Below are 20,416 nucleotides of genomic sequence, written 5' to 3'. Positions count from 1 at the left end.
CATATGAGCAACAATCAGCTATCAATTTCATTAAGGCAACTTTGCAGTCAATTAGCAAGAAACGAATAACAGAGTAAACAGGAAGCTGGTTGCATACTATTTTTTGCCTTACATGTTGCTGAGCGAGAAGCAGTCAAAAATCTTGAAATCCCATTTGTTTCTCGGTGGAATCGTTCTAAGAAACCAGATACTAAGTTATGACTTAGACAAAATTGGGGTGGTCACTGAAATGAAGTTTTGGTTTTGATGTTTGTAAAGTAGATTTTGGGAAAGAAATGCCGAGATAGTATTGGTCGACACTTAACTGTCACAATACTTATTCATGGAGCATGAGTATGCAGGCAACACCGATCCGTATCCAACCATGCTAAATTTCAACGGAGTAGAAGCAGAATATTGCAGTTCAGTTGATGTATGAAGAACTTGGATGATAGCTGAAGCAGAAGGGCATCAGGTTCTATGGTGTAGCGGTTATCACGTCTGCTTTACACGCAGAAGGTCGCGAGTTCGAGCCTCGCTAGAACCTTAATTTTGGTTTTCGACAGAAATGAAACCCAATATCTTGTGTTTTGTTTTGAAAGCGGTACAACTTGCTTTAAATCGGCTTTTGCTCTTGTCATTCTAGATACTAATGGTGCAATACTAGTGATGTTTAACATATGCACAAAAATAATTATTAATTTCATTATGGCAACTTTGCAATCGACTATCTAAAAATAGAAAACAGCCTGAACAGAAAGCTGGTTTCATTTTTTTTTAAAATGTCCTTTTTAAGTGCTGTTCAGCTCGCTTGTTGCTGAGTGAGGAGCAACCGAAACGTTGAAATCCCAATCGTTTTCCAGTGGAAACGTTCTAAGAAGCCAGATCCAAAGGTATTTCTTAGGCACAATTGGTGTAGTCACTGAAATGATTTTTTAGTTTTGATGTTTGTAAAGCACACGTTGGGAAAGAAACGCCGAATTGAAAGAAAGTAGTATTGGTTAACACTTAACTGTATCAATACTTATTTATGGAGCATGTGTATGTAGGCAACACCGATCCATATCCAACCTTGGATAATGCTAGGTAAGCCTAAAGTTCAACGGAGTAGAAGCAGAATATTGCAGTTCAGTTGATGCTTGGCAAATTTGGATGAAAGCTCAAGCAAATGGTTACTCGGTTCTATAGTGTAGTGGTTATCACGTCTGCTTCACACGCAGAAGGTCGCGAGTTCGAGCCTCGCTAGAACCTTATTTTTGGCTTCCGATGGAAAAGAAATCCTCCAACATCTTGTGTTTTGTTTTGCAAGCGGCACAACTTGCTATAAAGTGACTTCTGCTCTTGTCAATGTCTCTCACTATACTGAAACCAAGACTGCTGTGAGATGAATGCTAGAGATAATCAACCAGAATAACCAAGCGCAGGCCAACATTTATCAGATTAGGTCTCATGGCCATGTTTGGGATAACAGGTAAGAAACACTCCAAAGCGTTTGAATATCCGTTATGTATGAATCTGTGCCATTGCCGTGCATGTCCCAAGTGGTCTAGTGGTTAGGATTCCGCGCTCTCACCGCGGCGGCCGGGGTTCGATTCCCCGCTTGGGAATCACTATTTTTTATATCAGAGATAGCCTTTACAATTTTGCATTTTTTAAAGTGAGAAAAGATCCGGTTAAAATCCTTCCAGGTTTAATAATTTAGTGACTAATTATTTTGAACCAACGATTAGGATATAAAACCTGGTGGGGTTCTGGGGGGGGGGGGTCGAATTCACAAATTATGAGTTGTTGATAAGCAGAAAATAAAACAACTAGATAGCGGCGTATGCTACGTCGCGGGTCATCTCGTATTTTTTAAAGTTGATTTTACTGCTTTCTGCCTCACACGTTGCTGAGCGAGGAGCAGTCAAAACAGTAGCGTAGCGAGGGGGGGAGGGACGACATATGTTCCCGGGCGCCGACCTTAGGGGGCGCCAAAATGGGTTGGAAAAATAAATTGAAAGGTTGAGGGGATGCAAATCGAAAGTTTGAGGGGGGGGGGGTGCAAATCGAAAACAATCCATCTGTGTACATTAAAACTCATCGTCTCCCCTCGTTAGATTTCCTATGATTTGTAGTGCATTCTATGTTTATTACGTTTTACATTCTAGATACAAATGGTGCCATACTTGTCAAGTTTAACATATGAGCAACAATCAGCTATCAATTTCATTAAGGCAACTTTGCAGTCAATTAGCAAGAAACGAATAACAGAGTAAACAGGAAGCTGGTTGCATATATTTTTTACCTTACATGTTGCTGAGCGAGAAGCAGTCAAAAATCTTGAAATCCCATTTGTTTCTCGGTGGAATCGTTCTAAGAAACCAGATACTAAATGATGACTTAGACAAAATTGGGGTGGTCACTGAAATGAAGTTTTGGTTTTGATGTTTGTAAAGTAGATTTTGGGAAAGAAATGCCGAGATAGTATTGGTCGACACTTAACTGTCACAATACTTATTCATGGAGCATGTGTATGCAGGCAACACCGATCCGTATCCAACCATGGATAATGCTGGGTAAGCCTAAAGTTCAACGGAGTAGAAGCAGAATATTGCAGTTCAGTTGATGCTTGGCAAATTTGGATGAAAGCTCAAGCAAATGGTTACTCGGTTCTATAGTGTAGTGGTTATCACGTCTGCTTCACACGCAGAAGGTCGCGAGTTCGAGCCTCGCTAGAACCTTAATTTTGGTTTTCGACAGTTATGAAACCCAACATCTTGTGATTTGTTTTGAAAGCGGTACAACTTGCTTTAAATCGGCTTTTGCTCTTGTCATTCTAGATACTAATGGTGCAATACTAGTGATGTTTAACATATGCACAAAAATAATTATTAATTTCACTATGGCAACTTTGCAATCGACTATCTAAAAATAGAAAACAGCCTGAACAGAAAGCTGGTTTCCTATTTTTTTTTAAATGTCCTTTTTTAGTGCTGTTCACCTCGCTTGTTGCTGAGTGAGGAGCAACCGAAACGTTGAAATCCCAATCGTTTTCCAGTGGAAACGTTCTAAGAAGCCAGATTTAAAGGTATTTCTTAGGCACAATTGATGTAGTCACTGAAATGATTTTTAGTTTTGATGTTTGTAAAGCACACGTTGGGAAAGAAACGCAGAATTGAAAGAAAGTAGTATTGGTCAACACTTAACTGTATCAATACTTATTTATGGAGCATGTGTATGTAGACAACACCGATCCATATCCAACCTTGGATAATACTGGGTAAGCCTAAAGTTCAACGGAGTAGAAGCAGAATATTGCAGTTCAGTTGATGCTTGGCAAATTTGGATGAAAGCTCAAGCAAATGGTAACTCGGTTCTATAGTGTAGTGGTTATCACGTCTGCTTCACACGCAGAAGGTCGCGAGTTCGAGCCTCGCTAGAACCTTATTTTTGGCTTCCGATAGAAAAGAAATCCTCCAACATCTTGTGTTTTGTTTTGCAAGCGGCACAACTTGCTATAAAGTGATTTCTGCTCTTGTCAATGTCTCTCACTATACTGAAACCAAGACTGCTGTGAGATGAATGCTAGAGATAATCAACCAGAATAACCAAGCGCAGGCCAACATTTATCAGATTAGGTCTCATGGCCATGTTTGGGATAATAGGTAAGAAACACTCCAAAGCGTATGAATATCCGTTATGTATGAATCTGTGCCATTGCCGTGCATATCCCAAGTGGTCTAGTGGTTAGGATTCCGCGCTCTCACCGCGGCGGCCGGGGTTCGATTCCCCGCTTGGGAATCACTATTTTTATATCGGAGATAGCCTTTACAACGTTGCAATTTTTTAAGTGAAAAAAGATCCGGTTATAATCCTTTCTAGGTTTATTAATTTACCTTTACTTGATAAGCAACTGATTATTTTGAACGAACGATTAGGATATAAAAATCAGAGGGAGAAAATAATCCATCTGTGTACATTAAAACTCATCGTCTCCCCTCGTTAGATTTCCTATGATTTGTAGTGCATTCTATGTTTATTACGTTTTACATTCTAGATACAAATGGTGCCATACTTGTCAAGTTTAACATATGAGCAACAATCAGCTATCAATTTCATTAAGGCAACTTTGCAGTCAATTAGCAAGAAACGAATAACAGAGTAAACAGGAAGCTGGTTGCATATATTTTTTACCTTACATGTTGCTGAGCGAGAAGCAGTCAAAAATCTTGAAATCCCATTTGTTTCTCGGTGGAATCGTTCTAAGAAACCAGATACTAAATGATGACTTAGACAAAATTGGGGTGGTCACTGAAATGAAGTTTTGGTTTTGATGTTTGTAAAGTAGATTTTGGGAAAGAAATGCCGAGATAGTATTGGTCGACACTTAACTGTCACAATACTTATTCATGGAGCATGTGTATGCAGGCAACACCGATCCGTATCCAACCATGGATAATGCTGGGTAAGCCTAAAGTTCAACGGAGTAGAAGCAGAATATTGCAGTTCAGTTGATGCTTGGCAAATTTGGATGAAAGCTCAAACAAATGGTTTCCCGGTTCTATAGTGTAGTGGTTATCACGTCTGCTTCACACGCAGAAGGTCGCGAGTTCGAGCCTCGCTAGAACCTTAATTTTGGTTTTCGACAGTTATGAAACCCAACATCTTGTGATTTGTTTTGAAAGCGGTACAACTTGCTTTAAATCGGCTTTTGCTCTTGTCATTCTAGATACTAATGGTGCAATACTAGTGATGTTTAACATATGCACAAAAATAATTATTAATTTCACTATGGCAACTTTGCAATCGACTATCTAAAAATAGAAAACAGCCTGAACAGAAAGCTGGTTTCCTATTTTTTTTTAAATGTCCTTTTTTAGTGCTGTTCACCTCGCTTGTTGCTGAGTGAGGAGCAACCGAAACGTTGAAATCCCAATCGTTTTCCAGTGGAAACGTTCTAAGAAGCCAGATTTAAAGGTATTTCTTAGGCACAATTGGTGTAGTCACTGAAATGATTTTTAGTTTTGATGTTTGTAAAGCACACGTTGGGAAAGAAACGCAGAATTGAAAGAAAGTAGTATTGGTCAACACTTAACTGTATCAATACTTATTTATGGAGCATGTGTATGTAGACAACACCGATCCATATCCAACCTTGGATAATACTGGGTAAGCCTAAAGTTCAACGGAGTAGAAGCAGTATATTGCAGTTCAGTTGATGCTTGGCAAATTTGGATGAAAGCTCAAGCAAATGGTAATTCGGTTCTATAGTGTAGTGGTTATCACGTCTGCTTCACACGCAGAAGGTCGCGAGTTCGAGCCTCGCTAGAACCTTATTTTTGGCTTCCGATAGAAAAGAAATCCTCCAACATCTTGTGTTTTGTTTTGCAAGCGGCACAACTTGCTATAAAGTGATTTCTGCTCTTGTCAATGTCTCTCACTATACTGAAACCAAGACTGCTGTGAGATGAATGCTAGAGATAATCAACCAGAATAACCAAGCGCAGGCCAACATTTATCAGATTAGGTCTCATGGCCATGTTTGGGATAATAGGTAAGAAACACTCCAAAGCGTATGAATATCCGTTATGTATGAATCTGTGCCATTGCCGTGCATATCCCAAGTGGTCTAGTGGTTAGGATTCCGCGCTCTCACCGCGGCGGCCGGGGTTCGATTCCCCGCTTGGGAATCACTATTTTTATATCGGAGATAGCCTTTACAACGTTGCAATTTTTTAAGTGAAAAAAGATCCGGTTATAATCCTTTCTAGGTTTATTAATTTACCTTTACTTGATAAGCAACTGATTATTTTGAACGAACGATTAGGATATAAAAATCAGAGGGAGAAAATAATCCATCTGTGTACATTAAAACTCATCGTCTCCCCTCGTTAGATTTCCTATGATTTGTAGTGCATTCTATGTTTATTACGTTTTACATTCTAGATACAAATGGTGCCATACTTGTCAAGTTTAACATATGAGCAACAATCAGCTATCAATTTCATTAAAGCAACTTTGCAGTCAATTAGCAAGAAACGAATAACAGAGTAAACAGGAAGCTGGTTGCATATATTTTTTACCTTACATGTTGCTGAGCGAGAAGCAGTCAAAAATCTTGAAATCCCATTTGTTTCTCGGTGGAATCGTTCTAAGAAACCAGATACTAAATGATGACTTAGACAAAATTGGGGTGGTCACTGAAATGAAGTTTTGGTTTTGATGTTTGTAAAGTAGATTTTGGGAAAGAAATGCCGAGATAGTATTGGTCGACACTTAACTGTCACAATACTTATTCATGGAGCATGTGTATGCAGGCAACACCGATCCGTATCCAACCATGGATAATGCTGGGTAAGCCTAAAGTTCAACGGAGTAGAAGCAGAATATTGCAGTTCAGTTGATGCTTGGCAAATTTGGATGAAAGCTCAAGCAAATGGTTACTCGGTTCTATAGTGTAGTGGTTATCACGTCTGCTTCACACGCAGAAGGTCGCGAGTTCGAGCCTCGCTAGAACCTTAATTTTGGTTTTCGACAGTTATGAAACCCAACATCTTGTGATTTGTTTTGAAAGCGGTACAACTTGCTTTAAATCGGCTTTTGCTCTTGTCATTCTAGATACTAATGGTGCAGTACTAGTGATGTTTAACATATGCACAAAAATAATTATTAATTTCATTATGGCAACTTTGCAATCGACTATCTAAAAATAGAAAACAGCCTGAACGCTGGTTTCCTATTCTTTTTAAATGTCCTTTTTTAGTGCTGTTCACCTCGCTTGTTGCTGAGTGAGGAGCAACCGAAACGTTGAAATCCCAATCGTTTTCCAGTGGAAACGTTCTAAGAAGCCAGATTTAAAGGTATTTCTTAGGCACAATTGGTGTAGTCACTGAAATGATTTTTAGTTTTGATGTTTGTAAAGCACACGTTGGGAAAGAATCGCCGAATTGAAAGAAAGTAGTATTGGTCAACACTTAACTGTATCAATACTTATTTATGGAGCATGTGTATGTAGGCAACACCGATCCATATCCAACCTTGGATAATGCTGGGTAAGCCTAAAGTTCAACGGAGTAGAAGCAGAATATTGCAGTTCAGTTGATGCTTGGCAAATTTGGATGAAAGCTCAATCAACTGGTTACTCGGTTCTATAGTGTAGTGGTTATCACGTCTGCTTCACACGCAGAAGGTCGCGAGTTCGAGCCTCGCTAGAACCTTATTTTTGGCTTCCGATAGAAAAGAAATCCTCCAACATCTTGTGTTTTGTTTTGCAAGCGGCACAACTTGCTATAAAGTGACTTCTGCTCTTGTCAATGTCTCTCACTATACTGAAACCAAGACTGCTGTGAGATGAATGTTAGAGATAATCAACCAGAATAACCAAGCGCAGGCCAACATTCATCAGATTAGGTCTCATAGCCATGTTTGGGATAACAGGTAAGAAACACTCCAAAGCGTTTGAATATCCGTTATGTATGAATCTGTGCTATTGCCGTGCATGTCCCAAGTGGTCTAGTGGTTAGGATTCCGCGCTCTCACCGCGGCGGCCGGGTTTCGATTCCCCGCTTGGGAATCACTATTTTTATATCGGAGATAGCCTTTACAACGTTGCAATTTTTTAAGTGAAAAAAGATCCGGTTATAATCCTTTCTAGGTTTATTAATTTACCTTTACTTGATAAGCAACTGATTATTTTGAACGAACGATTAGGATATAAAAATCAGAGGGAGAAAATAATCCATCTGTGTACATTAAAACTCATCGTCTCCCCTCGTTAGATTTCCTATGATTTGTAGTGCATTCTATGTTTATTACGTTTTACATTCTAGATACAAATGGTGCCATACTTGTCAAGTTTAACATATGAGCAACAATCAGCTATCAATTTCATTAAGGCAACTTTGCAGTCAATTAGCAAGAAACGAATAACAGAGTAAACAGGAAGCTGGTTGCATATATTTTTTACCTTACATGTTGCTGAGCGAGAAGCAGTCAAAAATCTTGAAATCCCATTTGTTTCTCGGTGGAATCGTTCTAAGAAACCAGATACTAAATGATGACTTAGACAAAATTGGGGTGGTCACTGAAATGAAGTTTTGGTTTTGATGTTTGTAAAGTAGATTTTGGGAAAGAAATGCCGAGATAGTATTGGTCGACACTTAACTGTCACAATACTTATTCATGGAGCATGTGTATGCAGGCAACACCGATCCGTATCCAACCATGGATAATGCTGGGTAAGCCTAAAGTTCAACGGAGTAGAAGCAGAATATTGCAGTTCAGTTGATGCTTGGCAAATTTGGATGAAAGCTCAAACAAATGGTTACTCGGTTCTATAGTGTAGTGGTTATCACGTCTGCTTCACACGCAGAAGGTCGCGAGTTCGAGCCTCGCTAGAACCTTAATTTTGGTTTTCGACAGTTATGAAACCCAACATCTTGTGATTTGTTTTGAAAGCGGTACAACTTGCTTTAAATCGGCTTTTGCTCTTGTCATTCTAGATACTAATGGTGCAGTACTAGTGATGTTTAACATATGCACAAAAATAATTATTAATTTCATTATGGCAACTTTGCAATCGACTATCTAAAAATAGAAAACAGCCTGAACGCTGGTTTCCTATTCTTTTTAAATGTCCTTTTTTAGTGCTGTTCACCTCGCTTGTTGCTGAGTGAGGAGCAACCGAAACGTTGAAATCCCAATCGTTTTCCAGTGGAAACGTTCTAAGAAGCCAGATTTAAAGGTATTTCTTAGGCACAATTGGTGTAGTCACTGAAATGATTTTTAGTTTTGATGTTTGTAAAGCACACGTTGGGAAAGAATCGCCGAATTGAAAGAAAGTAGTATTGGTCAACACTTAACTGTATCAATACTTATTTATGGAGCATGTGTATGTAGGCAACACCGATCCATATCCAACCTTGGATAATGCTGGGTAAGCCTAAAGTTCAACGGAGTAGAAGCAGAATATTGCAGTTCAGTTGATGCTTGGCAAAATTGGATGAAAGCTCAAGCAAATGGTAACTCGGTTCTATAGTGTAGTGGTTATCACGTCTGCTTCACACGCAGAAGGTCGCGAGTTCGAGCCTCGCTAGAACCTTATTTTTGGCTTCCGATAGAAAAGAAATCCTCCAACATCTTGTGTTTTGTTTTGCAAGCGGCACAACTTGCTATAAAGTGACTTCTGCTCTTGTCAATGTCTCTCACTATACTGAAACCAAGACTGCTGTGAGATGAATGTTAGAGATAATCAACCAGAATAACCAAGCGCAGGCCAACATTCATCAGATTAGGTCTCATAGCCATGTTTGGGATAACAGGTAAGAAACACTCCAAAGCGTTTGAATATCCGTTATGTATGAATCTGTGCTATTGCCGTGCATGTCCCAAGTGGTCTAGTGGTTAGGATTCCGCGCTCTCACCGCGGCGGCCGGGGTTCGATTCCCCTCTTGGGAATCACTATTTTTATATCGGAGATAGCCTTTACAACGTTGCAATTTTTTAAGTGAAAAAAGATCCGGTTATAATCCTTTCTAGGTTTATTAATTTACCTTTACTTGATAAGCAACTGATTATTTTGAACGAACGATTAGGATATAAAAATCAGAGGGAGAAAATCCATCTGTGTACATTAAAACTCATCGTCTCCCCTCGTTAGATTTCCTATGATTTGTAGTGCATTCTATGTTTATTACGTTTTACATTCTAGATACAAATGGTGCCATACTTGTCAAGTTTAACATATGAGCAACAATCAGCTATCAATTTCATTAAGGCAACTTTGCAGTCAATTAGCAAGAAACGAATAACAGAGTAAACAGGAAGCTGTTTGCATATATTTTTTGCCTTACATGTTGCTGAGCGAGAAGCAGTCAAAAATCTTGAAATCCCATTTGTTTCTCGGTGGAATCGTTCTAAGAAACCAGATACTAAATTATGACTTAGACAAAATTGGGGTGGTCACTGAAATGAAGTTTTGGTTTTGATGTTTGTAAAGTAGATTTTGGGAAAGAAATGCCGAGATAGTATTGGTCGACACTTAACTGTCACAATACTTATTCATGGAGCATGTGTATGTAGGCAACACCGATCCGTATCCAACCATGGATAATGCTGGGTAAGCCTAAAGTTCAACGGAGTAGAAGCAGAATATTGCAGTTCAGTTGATGCATGGAGAACTTGGATGATAGCTGTAGCAGAAGGGCACCAGGTTCTATGGTGTAGCGGTTATCACGTCTGCTTTACACGCAGAAGGTCGCGAGTTCGAGCCTCGCTAGAACCTTAAATTTGGTTTTCGACACAAATGAAACCCAACATCTTGTGTTTTGTTTTGAAAGCGGTACAACTTGCTTTAAATCGGCTTTTGCTCTTGTCATTCTAGATACTAATGGTGCAATACTAGTGATGTTTAACATATGCACAAAAATAATTATTAATTTCATTATGGCAACTTTGCAATCGACTATCTAAAAATAGAAAACAGCCTGAACGCTGGTTTCCTATTCTTTTTAAATGTCCTTTTTTAGTGCTGTTCACCTCGCTTGTTGCTGAGTGAGGAGCAACCGAAACGTTGAAATCCCAATCGTTTTCCAGTGGAAACGTTCTAAGAAGCCAGATTTAAAGGTATTTCTTAGGCACAATTGGTGTAGTCACTGAAATGATTTTTAGTTTTGATGTTTGTAAAGCACACGTTGGGAAAGAATCGCCGAATTGAAAGAAAGTAGTATTGGTCAACACTTAACTGTATCAATACTTATTTATGGAGCATGTGTATGTAGGCAACACCGATCCATATCCAACCTTGGATAATGCTGGGTAAGCCTAAAGTTCAACGGAGTAGAAGCAGAATATTGCAGTTCAGTTGATGCTTGGCAAATTTGGATGAAAGCTCAAGCAAATGGTTACTCGGTTCTATAGTGTAGTGGTTATCACGTCTGCTTCACACGCAGAAGGTCGCGAGTTCGAGCCTCGCTAGAACCTTATTTTTGGCTTCCGATAGAAAAGAAATCCTCCAACATCTTTTGTTTTGTTTTGCAAGCGGCACAACTTGCTATAAAGTGACGTCTGCTCTTGTCAATGTCTCTCACTATACTGAAACCAAGACTGCTGTGAGATGAATGCTAGAGATAATCAACCAGAATAACCAAGCTCAGGCCAACATTTATCAGATTAGGTCTCATGGCCATGTTTGGGATAACAGGTAAGAAACACTCCAAAGCGTTTGAATATCCGTTATGTATGAATCTGTGCTATTGCCGTGCATGTCCCAAGTGGTCTAGTGGTTAGGATTCCGCGCTCTCACCGCGGCGGCCGGGGTTCGATTCCCCGCTTGGGAATCACTATTTTTATATCGGAGATAGCCTTTACAACGTTGCAATTTTTTAAGTGAAAAAAGATCCGGTTATAATCCTTTCTAGGTTTATTAATTTACCTTTACTTGATAAGCAACTGATTATTTTGAACGAACGATTAGGATATAAAAATCAGAGGGAGAAAATAATCCATCTGTGTACATTAAAACTCATCGTCTCCCCTCGTTAGATTTCCTATGATTTGTAGTGCATTCTATGTTTATTACGTTTTACATTCTAGATACAAATGGTGCCATACTTGTCAAGTTTAACATATGAGCAACAATCAGCTATCAATTTCATTAAGGCAACTTTGCAGTCGACTAGCAAGAAACGAATAACAGAGTAAACAGGAAGCTGGTTGCATAATATTTTTTGCCTTACATGTTGCTGAGCGAGAAGCAGTCAAAAATCTTGAAATCCCATTTGTTTCTCGGTGGAATCGTTCTAAGAAACCAGATACTAAGTTATGACTTAGACAAAATTGGGGTGGTCACTGAAATGAAGTTTTGGTTTTGATGTTTGTAAAGTAGATTTTGGGAAAGAAATGCCGAGATAGTATTGGTCGACACTTAACTGTCACAATACTTACTCATGGAGCATGTGTATGTAGGCAACACCGATCCGTATCCAACCATGGATAATGCTGGGTAAGCCTAAAGTTCAACGGAGTAGAAGCAGAATATTGCAGTTCAGTTGATGCATGGAGAACTTGGATGATAGCTGAAGCAGAAGGGCACCAGGTTCTATGGTGTAGCGGTTATCACGTCTGCTTTACACGCAGAAGGTCGCGAGTTCGAGCCTCGCTAGAACCTTAATTTTGGTTTTCGACAGAAATGAAACCCAATATCTTGTGTTTTGTTTTGAAAGCGGTACAACTTGCTTTAAATCGGCTTTTGCTCTTGTCATTCTAGATACTAATGGTGCAATACTAGTGATGTTTAACATATGCACAAAAATAATTATTAATTTCATTATGGCAACTTTGCAATCGACTATCTAAAAATAGAAAACAGCCTGAACAGAAAGCTGGTTTCATTTTTTTTTAAAATGTCCTTTTTAAGTGCTGTTCAGCTCGCTTGTTGCTGAGTGAGGAGCAACCGAAACGTTGAAATCCCAATCGTTTTCCAGTGGAAACGTTCTAAGAAGCCAGATCCAAAGGTATTTCTTAGGCACAATTGGTGTAGTCACTGAAATGATTTTTTAGTTTTGATGTTTGTAAAGCACACGTTGGGAAAGAAACGCCGAATTGAAAGAAAGTAGTATTGGTTAACACTTAACTGTATCAATACTTATTTATGGAGCATGTGTATGTAGGCAACACCGATCCATATCCAACCTTGGATAATGCTAGGTAAGCCTAAAGTTCAACGGAGTAGAAGCAGAATATTGCAGTTCAGTTGATGCTTGGCAAATTTGGATAAAAGCTCAAGCAAATGGTTACTCGGTTCTATAGTGTAGTGGTTATCACGTCTGCTTCACACGCAGAAGGTCGCGAGTTCGAGCCTCGCTAGAACCTTATTTTTGGCTTCCGATAGAAAAGAAATCCTCCAACATCTTGTGTTTTGTTTTGCAAGCGGCACAACTTGCTATAAAGTGACTTCTGCTCTTGTCAATGTCTCTCACTATACTGAAACCAAGACTGCTGTGAGATGAATGCTAGAGATAATCAACCAGAATAACCAAGCGCAGGCCAACATTTATCAGATTAGGTCTCATGGCCATGTTTGGGATAACAGGTAAGAAACACTCCAAAGCGTTTGAATATCCGTTATGTATGAATCTGTGCCATTGCCGTGCATGTCCCAAGTGGTCTAGTGGTTAGGATTCCGCGCTCTCACCGCGGCGGCCGGGGTTCGATTCCCCGCTTGGGAATCACTATTTTTTATATCAGAGATAGCCTTTACAATTTTGCATTTTTTAAAGTGAGAAAAGATCCGGTTAAAATCCTTCCAGGTTTAATAATTTAGCGACTAATTATTTTGAACCAACGATTAGGATATAAAACCTGGTGGGGTTCTGGGGGGGGGGGGGGTCGAATTCACAAATTATGAGTTGTTGATAAGTAGAAAATAAAACAACTAGATAGCGGCGTATGCTACGTCGCGGGTCATCTCGTATTTTTTAAAGTTGATTCTACTGCTTTCTGCCTCACACGTTGCTGAGCGAGGAGCAGTCAAAACAGTAGCGTAGCGAGGGGGGAGGGACGACATATGTTCCCGGGCGCCGACCTTAGGGGGCGCCAAAATGGGTTGGAAAAATAAATTGAAAGGTTGAGGGGATGCAAATCGAAAGTTTGAGGGGGGGGGTGCAAATCGAAAACAATCCATCTGTGTACATTAAAACTCATCGTCTCCCCTCGTTAGATTTCCTATGATTTGTAGTGCATTCTATGTTTATTACGTTTTACATTCTAGATACAAATGGTGCCATACTTGTCAAGTTTAACATATGAGCAACAATCAGCTATCAATTTCATTAAGGCAACTTTGCAGTCAATTAGCAAGAAACGAATAACAGAGTAAACAGGAAGCTGGTTGCATATATTTTTTACCTTACATGTTGCTGAGCGAGAAGCAGTCAAAAATCTTGAAATCCCATTTGTTTCTCGGTGGAATCGTTCTAAGAAACCAGATACTAAATGATGACTTAGACAAAATTGGGGTGGTCACTGAAATGAAGTTTTGGTTTTGATGTTTGTAAAGTAGATTTTGGGAAAGAAATGCCGAGATAGTATTGGTCGACACTTAACTGTCACAATACTTATTCATGGAGCATGTGTATGTAGGCAACACCGATCCGTATCCAACCATGGATAATGCTGGGTAAGCCTAAAGTTCAACGGAGTAGAAGCAGAATATTGCAGTTCAGTTGATGCATGGAGAACTTGGATGATAGCTGAAGCAGAAGGGCACCAGGTTCTATGGTGTAGCGGTTATCACGTCTGCTTTACACGCAGAAGGTCGCGAGTTCGAGCCTCGCTAGAACCTTAATTTTGGTTTTCGACAGAAATTAAACCCAACATCTTGTGTTTTGTTTTGAAAGCGGTACAACTTGCTTTAAATCGGCTTTTGCTCTTGTCATTCTAGATACTAATGGTGCAGTACTAGTGATGTTTAACATATGCACAAAAATAATTATTAATTTCATTATGGCAACTTTGCAATCGACTATCTAAAAATAGAAAACAGCCTGAACGCTGGTTTCCTATTCTTTTTAAATGTCCTTTTTTAGTGCTGTTCAACTCGCTTGTTGCTGAGTGAGGAGCAACCGAAACGTTGAAATCCCAATCGTTTTCCAGTGGAAACGTTCTAAGAAGCCAGATCCAAAGGTATTTCTTAGGCACAATTGGTGTAGTCACTGAAATGATTTTTAGTTTTGATGTTTGTAAAGCACACGTTGGGAAAGAAACGCCGTATTGAAAGAAAGTAGTATTGGTCAACACTTAACTGTATCAAGACTTATTTATGGAGCATGTGTATGTAGGCAACACCGATCCATATCCAACCTTGGATAATGCTGGGTAAGCCTAAAGTTCAACGGAGTAGAAGCAGAATATTGCAGTTCAGTTGATGCTTGGCAAATTTGGATGAAAGCTCAATCAACTGGTTACTCGGTTCTATAGTGTAGTGGTTATCACGTCTGCTTCACACGCAGTAGGTCGCGAGTTCGAGCTTCGCTAGAACCTTATTTTTGGCTTCCGATAGAAAAGAAATCCTCCAACATCTTGTGTTTTGTTTTGCAAGCGGCACAACTTGCTATAAAGTGACTTCTGCTCTTGTCAATGTCTCTCACTATACTGAAACCAAGACTGCTGTGAGATGAATGCTAGAGATAATCAACCAGAATAACCAAGCGCAGGCCAACATTTATCAGATTAGGTCTCATGGCCATGTTTGGGATAACAGGTAAGAAACACTCCAAAGCGTTTGAATATCCGTTATGTATGAATCTGTGCCATTGCCGTGCATGTCCCAAGTGGTCTAGTGGTTAGGATTCCGCGCTCTCACCGCGGCGGCCGGGGTTCGATTCCCCGCTTGGGAATCACTATTTTTATATCGGAGATAGCCTTTACAACGTTGCAATTTTTTAAGTGAAAAAAGATCCGGTTATAATGCTTTCTAGTTTTATTAATTTACCTTTACTTGATAAGCAACTGATTATTTTGAACGAACGATTAGGATATAAAAATCAGAGGGAGAAAATAATCCATCTGTGTACATTAAAACTCATCGTCTCCCCTCGTTAGATTCCCTATGATTTGTAGTGCATTCTATGTTTATTACGTTTTACATTCTAGATACAAATGGTGCCATACTTGTCAAGTTTAACATATGAGCAACAATCAGCTATCAATTTCATTAAGGCAACTTTGCAGTCAATTAGCAAGAAACGAATAACAGAGTAAACAGGAAGCTGGTTGCATATATTTTTTACCTTACATGTTGCTGAGCGAGAAGCAGTCAAAAATCTTGAAATCCCATTTGTTTCTCGGTGGAATCGTTCTAAGAAACCAGATACTAAGTTATGACTTAGACAAAATTGGGGTGGTCACTGAAATGAAGTTTTGGTTTTGATGTTTGTAAAGTAGATTTTGGGAAAGAAATGCCGAGATAGTATTGGTCGACACTTAACTGTCACAATACTTATTCATGGAGCATGAGTATGCAGGCAACACCGATCCGTATCCAACCATGCTAAAGTTCAACGGAGTAGAAGCAGAATATTGCAGTTCAGTTGATGTATGGAGAACTTGGATGATAGCTGAAGCAGAAGGGCACCAGGTTCTATGGTGTAGCGGTTATCACGTCTGCTTTACACGCAGAAGGTCGCGAGTTCGAGCCTCGCTAGAACCTTAATTTTGGTTTTCGACAGAAATGAAACCCAATATCTTGTGTTTTGTTTTGAAAGCGGTACAACTTGCTTTAAATCGGCTTTTGCTCTTGTCATTCTAGATACTAATGGTGCAATACTAGTGATGTTTAACATATGCACAAAAATAATTATTAATTTCATTATGGCAACTTTGCAATCGACTATCTAAAAATAGAAAACAGCCTGAACAGAAAGCTGGTTTCATTTTTTTTTAAAATGTCCTTTTTAAGTGCTGTTCAGCTCGCTTGTTGCTGAGTGAGGAGCAACCGAAACGTTGAAATCCCAATCGTTTTCCAGTGGAAACGTTCTAAGAAGCCAGATCCAAAGGTATTTCTTAGGCACAATTGGTGTAGTCACTGAAATGATTTTTTAGTTTTGATGTTTGTAAAGCACACGTTGGGAAAGAAACGCCGAATTGAAAGAAAGTAGTATTGGTTAACACTTAACTGTATCAATACTTATTTATGGAGCATGTGTATGTAGGCAACACCGATCCATATCCAACCTTGGATAATGCTAGGTAAGCCTAAAGTTCAACGGAGTAGAAGCAGAATATTGCAGTTCAGTTGATGCTTGGCAAATTTGGATGAAAGCTCAAGCAAATGGTTACTCGGTTCTATAGTGTAGTGGTTATCACGTCTGCTTCACACGCAGAAGGTCGCGAGTTCGAGCCCCGCTAGAACCTTATTTTTGGCTTCCGATAGAAAAGAAATCCTCCAACATCTTGTGTTTTGTTTTGCAAGCGGCACAACTTGCTATAAAGTGACTTCTGCTCTTGTCCATGTCTCTCACTATACTGAAACCAAGACTGCTGTGAGATGAATGCTAGAGATAATCAACCAGAATAACCAAGCGCAGGCCAACATTTATCAGATTAGGTCTCATGGCCATGTTTGGGATAACAGGTAAGAAACACTCCAAAGCGTTTGAATATCCGTTATGTATGAATCTGTGCCATTGCCGTGCATGTCCCAAGTGGTCTAGTGGTTAGGATTCCGCGCTCTCACCGCGGCGGCCGGGGTTCGATTCCCCGCTTGGGAATTACTATTTTTTATATCAGAGATAGCCTTTACAATTTTGCATTTTTTAAAGTGAGAAAAGATCCGGTTAAAATCCTTCCAGGTTTAATAATTTAGCGACTAATTATTTTGAACCAACGATTAGGATATAAAACCTGGTGGGGTTCTGGGGGGGGGGGGTCGAATTCACAAATTATGAGTTGTTGATAAGTAGAAAATAAAACAACTAGATAGCGGCGTATGCTACGTCGCGGGTCATCTCGTATTTTTTAAAGTTGATTCTACTGCTTTCTGCCTCACACGTTGCTGAGCGAGGAGCAGTCAAAACAGTAGCGTAGCGAGGGGGGAGGGACGACATATGTTCCCGGGCGCCGACCTTAGGGGGCGCCAAAATGGGTTGGAAAAATAAATTGAAAGGTTGAGGGGATGCAAATCGAAAGTTTGAGGGGGGGGGTGCAAATCGAAAACAATCCATCTGTGTACATTAAAACTCATCGTCTCCCCTCGTTAGATTTCCTATGATTTGTAGTGCATTCTATGTTTATTACGTTTTACATTCTAGATACAAATGGTGCCATACTTGTCAAGTTTAACATATGAGCAACAATCAGCTATCAATTTCATTAAGGCAACTTTGCAGTCAATTAGCAAGAAACGAATAACAGAGTAAACAGGAAGCTGGTTGCATATATTTTTTACCTTACATGTTGCTGAGCGAGAAGCAGTCAAAAATCTTGAAATCCCATTTGTTTCTCGGTGGAATCGTTCTAAGAAACCAGATACTAAATGATGACTTAGACAAAATTGGGGTGGTCACTGAAATGAAGTTTTGGTTTTGATGTTTGTAAAGTAGATTTTGGGAAAGAAATGCCGAGATAGTATTGGTCGACACTTAACTGTCACAATACTTATTCATGGAGCATGTGTATGCAGGCAACACCGATCCGTATCCAACCATGGATAATGCTGGGTAAGCCTAAAGTTCAACGGAGTAGAAGCAGAATATTGCAGTTCAGTTGATGCTTGGCAAATTTGGATGAAAGCTCAAACAAATGGTTACTCGGTTCTATAGTGTAGTGGTTATCACGTCTGCTTCACACGCAGAAGGTCGCGAGTTCGAGCCTCGCTAGAACCTTAATTTTGGTTTTCGACAGTTATGAAACCCAACATCTTGTGATTTGTTTTGAAAGCGGTACTACTTGCTTTAAATCGGCTTTTGCTCTTGTCATTCTAGATACTAATGGTGCAGTACTAGTGATGTTTAACATATGCACAAAAATAATTATTAATTTCACTATGGCAACTTTGCAATCGACTATCTAAAAATAGAAAACAGCCTGAACAGAAAGCTGGTTTCCTATTTTTTTTAAATGTCCTTTTTTAGTGCTGTTCACCTCGCTTGTTGCTGAGTGAGGAGCAACCGAAACGTTGAAATCCTAATCGTTTTCCAGTGGAAACGTTCTAAGAAGCCAGATTTAAAGGTATTTCTTAGGCACAATTGGTGTAGTCACTGAAATGATTTTTAGTTTTGATGTTTGTAAAGCACACGTTGGGAAAGAAACGCAGAATTGAAAGAAAGTAGTATTGGTCAACACTTAACTGTATCTATACTTATTTATGGAGCATGTGTATGTAGACAACACCGATCCATATCCAACCTTGGATAATACTGGGTAAGCCTAAAGTTCAACGGAGTAGAAGCAGAATATTGCAGTTCAGTTGATGCTTGGCAAATTTGGATGAAAGCTCAAGCAAATGGTAACTCGGTTCTATAGTGTAGTGGTTATCACGTGTGCTTCACTCGCAGAAGGTCGCGAGTTCGAGCCTCGCTAGAACCTTATTTTTGGCTTCCGATAGAAAAGAAATCATCCAACATCTTGTGTTTTGTTTTGCAAGCGGCACAACTTGCTATAAAGTGATTTCTGCTCTTGTCAATGTCTCTCACTATACTGAAACCAAGACTGCTGTGAGATGAATGCTAGAGATAATCAACCAGAATAACCAAGCGCAGGCCAACATTTATCAGATTAGGTCTCATGGCCATGTTTGGGATAATAGGTAAGAAACACTCCAAAACGTATGAATATCCGTTATGTATGAATCTGTGCCATTGCCGTGCATATCCCAAGTGGTCTAGTGGTTAGGATTCCGCGCTCTCACCGCGGCGGCCGGGGTTCGATTCCCCGCTTGGGAATCACTATTTTTATATCGGAGATAGCCTTTACAACGTTGCAATTTTTTAAGTGAAAAAAGATCCGGTTATAATGCTTTCTAGTTTTATTAATTTACCTTTACTTGATAAGCAACTGATTATTTTGAACGAACGATTAGGATATAAAAATCAGAGGGAGAAAATAATCCATCTGTGTACATTAAAACTCATCGTCTCCCCTCGTTAGATTCCCTATGATTTGTAGTGCATTCTATGTTTATTACGTTTTACATTCTAGATACAAATGGTGCCATACTTGTCAAGTTTAACATATGAGCAACAATCAGCTATCAATTTCATTAAGGCAACTTTGCAGTCAATTAGCAAGAAACGAATAACAGAGTAAACAGGAAGCTGGTTGCATATATTTTTTACCTTACATGTTGCTGAGCGAGAAGCAGTCAAAAATCTTGAAATCCCATTTGTTTCTCGGTGGAATCGTTCTAAGAAACCAGATACTAAGTTATGACTTAGACAAAATTGGGGTGGTCACTGAAATGAAGTTTTGGTTTTGATGTTTGTAAAGTAGATTTTGGGAAAGAAATGCCGAGATAGTATTGGTCGACACTTAACTGTCACAATACTTATTCATGGAGCATGAGTATGCAGGCAACACCGATCCGTATCCAACCATGCTAAAGTTCAACGGAGTAGAAGCAGAATATTGCAGTTCAGTTGATGTATGGAGAACTTGGATGATAGCTGAAGCAGAAGGGAACCAGGTTCTATGGTGTAGCGGTTATCACGTCTGCTTTACACGCAGAAGGTCGCGAGTTCGAGCCTCGCTAGAACCTTAATTTTGGTTTTCGACAGAAATGAAACCCAATATCTTGTGTTTTGTTTTGAAAGCGGTACAACTTGCTTTAAATCGGCTTTTGCTCTTGTCATTCTAGATACTAATGGTGCAATACTAGTGATGTTTAACATATGCACAAAAATAATTATTAATTTCATTATGGCAACTTTGCAATCGACTATCTAAAAATAGAAAACAGCCT

The 20,416-nt window shown here is 39.4% G+C and overlaps 31 non-coding genes across 31 annotated transcripts; all 31 read left to right on the top strand.

Moving 5' to 3' along the window:
• The first annotated feature begins 453 nt into the window (after positions 1–453).
• Trnav-uac (transfer RNA valine (anticodon UAC)) lies at positions 454–526 on the top strand. The gene has a single exon. It is a non-coding gene; the product is annotated as a tRNA-Val (tRNA).
• A 631-nt stretch (positions 527–1,157) lies between these two features.
• Trnav-cac (transfer RNA valine (anticodon CAC)) lies at positions 1,158–1,230 on the top strand. The gene has a single exon. It is a non-coding gene; the product is annotated as a tRNA-Val (tRNA).
• A 284-nt stretch (positions 1,231–1,514) lies between these two features.
• Positions 1,515–1,586, top strand: Trnae-cuc (transfer RNA glutamic acid (anticodon CUC)). Its single transcript has one exon. It is a non-coding gene; the product is annotated as a tRNA-Glu (tRNA).
• A 1,043-nt stretch (positions 1,587–2,629) lies between these two features.
• Trnav-cac (transfer RNA valine (anticodon CAC)) lies at positions 2,630–2,702 on the top strand. Its single transcript has one exon. It is a non-coding gene; the product is annotated as a tRNA-Val (tRNA).
• A 631-nt stretch (positions 2,703–3,333) lies between these two features.
• Positions 3,334–3,406, top strand: Trnav-cac (transfer RNA valine (anticodon CAC)). The gene has a single exon. It is a non-coding gene; the product is annotated as a tRNA-Val (tRNA).
• A 284-nt stretch (positions 3,407–3,690) lies between these two features.
• Trnae-cuc (transfer RNA glutamic acid (anticodon CUC)) lies at positions 3,691–3,762 on the top strand. Its single transcript has one exon. It is a non-coding gene; the product is annotated as a tRNA-Glu (tRNA).
• A 756-nt stretch (positions 3,763–4,518) lies between these two features.
• Positions 4,519–4,591, top strand: Trnav-cac (transfer RNA valine (anticodon CAC)). The gene has a single exon. It is a non-coding gene; the product is annotated as a tRNA-Val (tRNA).
• A 631-nt stretch (positions 4,592–5,222) lies between these two features.
• Trnav-cac (transfer RNA valine (anticodon CAC)) lies at positions 5,223–5,295 on the top strand. Its single transcript has one exon. It is a non-coding gene; the product is annotated as a tRNA-Val (tRNA).
• A 284-nt stretch (positions 5,296–5,579) lies between these two features.
• On the top strand, positions 5,580–5,651 carry Trnae-cuc (transfer RNA glutamic acid (anticodon CUC)). The gene has a single exon. It is a non-coding gene; the product is annotated as a tRNA-Glu (tRNA).
• Positions 5,652–6,407: 756 nt separating this feature from the next.
• Positions 6,408–6,480, top strand: Trnav-cac (transfer RNA valine (anticodon CAC)). The gene has a single exon. It is a non-coding gene; the product is annotated as a tRNA-Val (tRNA).
• A 625-nt stretch (positions 6,481–7,105) lies between these two features.
• Trnav-cac (transfer RNA valine (anticodon CAC)) lies at positions 7,106–7,178 on the top strand. The gene has a single exon. It is a non-coding gene; the product is annotated as a tRNA-Val (tRNA).
• A 284-nt stretch (positions 7,179–7,462) lies between these two features.
• Positions 7,463–7,534, top strand: Trnae-cuc (transfer RNA glutamic acid (anticodon CUC)). The gene has a single exon. It is a non-coding gene; the product is annotated as a tRNA-Glu (tRNA).
• Positions 7,535–8,290: 756 nt separating this feature from the next.
• Positions 8,291–8,363, top strand: Trnav-cac (transfer RNA valine (anticodon CAC)). Its single transcript has one exon. It is a non-coding gene; the product is annotated as a tRNA-Val (tRNA).
• Positions 8,364–8,988: 625 nt separating this feature from the next.
• Trnav-cac (transfer RNA valine (anticodon CAC)) lies at positions 8,989–9,061 on the top strand. The gene has a single exon. It is a non-coding gene; the product is annotated as a tRNA-Val (tRNA).
• A 284-nt stretch (positions 9,062–9,345) lies between these two features.
• Positions 9,346–9,417, top strand: Trnae-cuc (transfer RNA glutamic acid (anticodon CUC)). Its single transcript has one exon. It is a non-coding gene; the product is annotated as a tRNA-Glu (tRNA).
• A 753-nt stretch (positions 9,418–10,170) lies between these two features.
• Trnav-uac (transfer RNA valine (anticodon UAC)) lies at positions 10,171–10,243 on the top strand. The gene has a single exon. It is a non-coding gene; the product is annotated as a tRNA-Val (tRNA).
• A 625-nt stretch (positions 10,244–10,868) lies between these two features.
• On the top strand, positions 10,869–10,941 carry Trnav-cac (transfer RNA valine (anticodon CAC)). Its single transcript has one exon. It is a non-coding gene; the product is annotated as a tRNA-Val (tRNA).
• A 284-nt stretch (positions 10,942–11,225) lies between these two features.
• On the top strand, positions 11,226–11,297 carry Trnae-cuc (transfer RNA glutamic acid (anticodon CUC)). The gene has a single exon. It is a non-coding gene; the product is annotated as a tRNA-Glu (tRNA).
• Positions 11,298–12,054: 757 nt separating this feature from the next.
• On the top strand, positions 12,055–12,127 carry Trnav-uac (transfer RNA valine (anticodon UAC)). Its single transcript has one exon. It is a non-coding gene; the product is annotated as a tRNA-Val (tRNA).
• Positions 12,128–12,758: 631 nt separating this feature from the next.
• Positions 12,759–12,831, top strand: Trnav-cac (transfer RNA valine (anticodon CAC)). The gene has a single exon. It is a non-coding gene; the product is annotated as a tRNA-Val (tRNA).
• Positions 12,832–13,115: 284 nt separating this feature from the next.
• Positions 13,116–13,187, top strand: Trnae-cuc (transfer RNA glutamic acid (anticodon CUC)). Its single transcript has one exon. It is a non-coding gene; the product is annotated as a tRNA-Glu (tRNA).
• Positions 13,188–14,229: 1,042 nt separating this feature from the next.
• Trnav-uac (transfer RNA valine (anticodon UAC)) lies at positions 14,230–14,302 on the top strand. The gene has a single exon. It is a non-coding gene; the product is annotated as a tRNA-Val (tRNA).
• A 625-nt stretch (positions 14,303–14,927) lies between these two features.
• On the top strand, positions 14,928–15,000 carry Trnav-cac (transfer RNA valine (anticodon CAC)). The gene has a single exon. It is a non-coding gene; the product is annotated as a tRNA-Val (tRNA).
• Positions 15,001–15,284: 284 nt separating this feature from the next.
• Trnae-cuc (transfer RNA glutamic acid (anticodon CUC)) lies at positions 15,285–15,356 on the top strand. Its single transcript has one exon. It is a non-coding gene; the product is annotated as a tRNA-Glu (tRNA).
• A 739-nt stretch (positions 15,357–16,095) lies between these two features.
• Trnav-uac (transfer RNA valine (anticodon UAC)) lies at positions 16,096–16,168 on the top strand. Its single transcript has one exon. It is a non-coding gene; the product is annotated as a tRNA-Val (tRNA).
• A 631-nt stretch (positions 16,169–16,799) lies between these two features.
• Positions 16,800–16,872, top strand: Trnav-cac (transfer RNA valine (anticodon CAC)). The gene has a single exon. It is a non-coding gene; the product is annotated as a tRNA-Val (tRNA).
• Positions 16,873–17,156: 284 nt separating this feature from the next.
• Positions 17,157–17,228, top strand: Trnae-cuc (transfer RNA glutamic acid (anticodon CUC)). The gene has a single exon. It is a non-coding gene; the product is annotated as a tRNA-Glu (tRNA).
• Positions 17,229–18,268: 1,040 nt separating this feature from the next.
• On the top strand, positions 18,269–18,341 carry Trnav-cac (transfer RNA valine (anticodon CAC)). The gene has a single exon. It is a non-coding gene; the product is annotated as a tRNA-Val (tRNA).
• Positions 18,342–18,971: 630 nt separating this feature from the next.
• Trnav-cac (transfer RNA valine (anticodon CAC)) lies at positions 18,972–19,044 on the top strand. The gene has a single exon. It is a non-coding gene; the product is annotated as a tRNA-Val (tRNA).
• Positions 19,045–19,328: 284 nt separating this feature from the next.
• Positions 19,329–19,400, top strand: Trnae-cuc (transfer RNA glutamic acid (anticodon CUC)). Its single transcript has one exon. It is a non-coding gene; the product is annotated as a tRNA-Glu (tRNA).
• A 739-nt stretch (positions 19,401–20,139) lies between these two features.
• Trnav-uac (transfer RNA valine (anticodon UAC)) lies at positions 20,140–20,212 on the top strand. The gene has a single exon. It is a non-coding gene; the product is annotated as a tRNA-Val (tRNA).
• The last annotated feature ends 204 nt before the right edge of the window (positions 20,213–20,416 follow it).

The sequence above is a fragment of the Physella acuta genome, unplaced genomic scaffold, assembly GCF_028476545.2.
Source record: "Physella acuta isolate Inbredline_101_S28 unplaced genomic scaffold, ASM2847654v3 ptg001599l, whole genome shotgun sequence".
NCBI lineage: Eukaryota > Metazoa > Mollusca > Gastropoda > Physidae > Physella > Physella acuta.
The sequence above is the reverse complement of the archived record's forward strand: the minus strand, read 5'-3'. Positions and strand labels throughout refer to the sequence as shown.